Below are 3294 nucleotides of genomic sequence, written 5' to 3'. Positions count from 1 at the left end.
AACCAAGTACCCAACTTCTTGAGAGACGGAGCTGGATCTGTAAGGGAGAAGTGGTAGATCCACCTGGGAAATCAGATCAATTAAATTCGTTCCAGCAATAAATGTGGTGACAGATATCGCAGCCAGATCTCTCCCACATCCAGTTTATCACAATTATAGTCTATATTTGTTATGTCGTTCTCTGTAAATATGTACAAATTCTAAAACTCCGTCATATATCGGCACTAACTCTCTAAGCGCAAGGGAAGCGCAGCCCTCCAGCCATGGTTCTCTAGAGGTTTCCTCCACAGGGGGTTTTCCTCTCCTGAGCGCTGGAGGGTGACTCTTCGTGAGTCGAGGGTTGTGCCATTTTCGGTGTCATGTAAATTTAAATAAAGTTGAGAACGTTTGACACCTAATTGCAATGCTTTGTGTATTTATTTTGTATGTGTCTGATTCATTTTGTTTGGGATTTGGGGTCCATCAAACATCACTGAGTCATACGTCTGGACATCTGCCGCCAGCAGTTTTGCCCCAGGGGTTGCCCCTGCTCTGGGGAGTTTGATGGAGCAGAGAAGACAAGAATTACAGCACTCATCCTCAGAATAAGGACTTCTATTACAGTATTACAAGCAGCTTCCTCGCCTCATTCACACAGTGAGTATTTTTGGCACTAATTTACATCAGTATTTGTAAGCTGAAAACCAGAGGGGAACAAACACAGTGAAAAATAGTAACTGAAACACTTTCACCTCTTCTGTTTTGGATCCATTCCTGGCGTCTGCTAACAAATGCTGATGCAAAATATCACAATGGAAGTGCCCTAAATTCTTACTGACTGATTCGACTGTTTGAGTTGCAGTCAAGAAACAGAGGTTGCAAGCATTAAAAGAGTTTTCTGGTATCAAAAACCCCTGTCCCCCTTGCCATTTTTCTCTATCCTGAACCTGTGCTGCCTGCCCCGATCTCAGACTGTCTGACCTAGTCTTTATCTTAGCTCTCCTGTATTTGGTACCCTGGTACCTCCGGAATGCTGCTGCAGTCCCGGGGACTGCCCTGAAGTGGTACCTAATGTCTACCGGCAGCCCAGTCTATCCTCACCACCAGAGGTTCTAGTGGAGACCCAGTAGACACCTAGTCACAACCCTCCTGTGGGGCAGTGGGTCTATATCCACCAGCGTTACACCCACATAGCAAATGTGGTACCAATATTCAAGAAGGGGATAACATGTGAGCCTGGAATTTATAGGCCGGTAAGTTTAACTTGTACTGTGGGCAACATCTTTGTGGGTTTTCTAAGAGATACTAACCTGGAGCACCTCAATAAGAATAACCTATACATATGATTATGAGGGATCTGTCCTGCAAACTAATCTGAAAAGATTCTATGGGAGGTAAGTTCTAGGTTGGACCAGGGAAACTTAGTTGGTGTTGTCTATCTGGACTTTTCAAAGGCATTTGATACGGTGCCATACAACAGGTTGGTACATAAACATTTTCAATATATTATATGGTAAACTTGCTCCATGAAGGAACAAGTCCTTGTGTGGTCGATGGAAAAATCAAGGAAAATATCAGTGATGTGGTCATTACCTCTTGACAGCTCCATTTCGTACTTGTTCTCTTGTCCATCCATGGCCACGGTGATAAAAAATTCCCTGAAAAGCTCATTATTCTAATAAAAAAAAATACAAAGTAAGGAGCTGACACAAAGGAGAGCAGACAGCTCGTATGTCAGAATAAGCAATTGCAGTTACCTTAATTTTCTCAAAGAAGGTGCCATTAATCACTATGTCGTATGCCGTGCAGCCGCCTCCACCTGTAGGACAAAGTGCACCAGGACTTAGATACTTTGCGGTGCCGACTCACCCACTGACCTTAGTAGGGCTGCTATGAATAAGTGGTATAAGTTCTTAAAGGGGACTCCAAGTAGTGGACAATCCCTTTAAGTCCCAAATCTAAACCAAAAAAGTTCAAAAGTCAACAACAAGATGTCAAACTGAAGTGGACCTACCAGAACCTGTGGAGATGGCACCTTCGACCATTGAGGATTAGTAAGTTGTAATACTTGCTATTTTAACCCCTTTAAGGATATCTCTGGACTACCCCTTTAAAAAGAGACGCGCTGTATTAAATAAAAAAAAACAAAAAAACGTACTATTATCAACTTCAACGTGGGGCTCTCCAAGGCTCATGGGGACTCGATAGCCGGAGGGATCATCAGATTCCAGGATGCTGACTAACTCCTGCTCCATCAGGTCCGGGGGCGCTGGGATCTGGTTCGACTTGCAGATGTTAATAAAGATTTCGGTATTTTTGGATGTGCGAGTTTTAATGCAGAAACCTAACACAAAAATAAAAACAAAAAGTGAACAAAAACACAATAAAATCGGCAAAAGCCAAGCAGCATTTACATGTAATCAACTGCATAAGAAAAAACAATGTGACCCCCACATTGGTTGCATCATGTGACCGTTGTAGTCAATAAGACCCCACTGCCCCACTGTGGTATCTGTCACATAATATGCACAAAGTAATCTGGATAATAATCAGAGGACGCCCATCTCACCCGGCTGGGGTCTGATCTGTCTGCTTTCTGGTAAGTTCGGTATTCTGCTCTGTATCTCCTGTTTGGCCTGAAATGAGGCAACAAGTGAGAATCAGTGAGTAACATGAACAGGATGGTTCTGCAAACTGATTTTTCCTGCCCCAAAATAGTACAACTATGAGGGGTCTAAAGCCAACAATACACATTAGGTAAATGTTGGAGACTGCAGCGCCCCCGGCGGCTGACGGAGGAGACATTCACCCGGTGATTGCTGGCCTCTCCAATTCATCTTTCGTACCTTCATCAGCATCTGTTCATACAGCGCTTCCTCCATGCTTGTGTTCATTTCTGCAGACAGCAGCGACTTGTCAAACGCCATTTTTTCGGTCAAAGGCAGAAGCTCAGGGATCTTGTTTTATAAGAGAAAATCTGAAAAATTAAAATATGGATTAATCTTCTCCACAGACAACGACAAGGGGAGAGTGCGGGAGCCTGACAGCCCACGACACGAGGGGGTGCGGGAGCCTGACAGCCCATGGCACGAGGGGGTGCGGGAGCCCGACAGCCCACGACACGACGGGGTGCGGAAGCCTGACAGCCCACGACACGAGGGGGTGCGGGACCCTGACAGCCCATTGCACGAGGGGGTGCGGGAGCCCGACAGCCCACGACACGAGGGGGTGTGGGACCCTAACAGCCGATGACACGAGGGGGTGCAGGAGCCCGACAGCCCATGACACGAGGGAGTGCGGGAGCCTGACAGCCCA

General features: G+C 45.8%; 1 long non-coding RNA gene across 1 annotated transcript; it reads right to left on the bottom strand.

Annotated features, from left to right (window-relative positions):
- Window positions 1–2241: 2241 nt before the first annotated feature.
- On the bottom strand, window positions 2242–2919 carry LOC141173149 (uncharacterized). Its single transcript, XR_012252596.1, has 3 exons — window positions 2826–2919; window positions 2549–2615; window positions 2242–2323 (listed from the first exon to the last, which is right to left on the bottom strand). It is a non-coding gene; the product is annotated as an uncharacterized lncRNA (long non-coding RNA).
- Window positions 2920–3294: the final 375 nt, after the last annotated feature.

Source organism: Phyllobates terribilis, unplaced genomic scaffold, assembly GCF_046119375.1.
Source record: "Phyllobates terribilis strain yellow unplaced genomic scaffold, ASM4611937v1 Scaffold_12__6_contigs__length_324123572, whole genome shotgun sequence".
Lineage (NCBI taxonomy): Eukaryota > Metazoa > Chordata > Amphibia > Anura > Dendrobatidae > Phyllobates > Phyllobates terribilis.
This window is presented reverse-complemented; position numbering and strand designations above follow the sequence as displayed.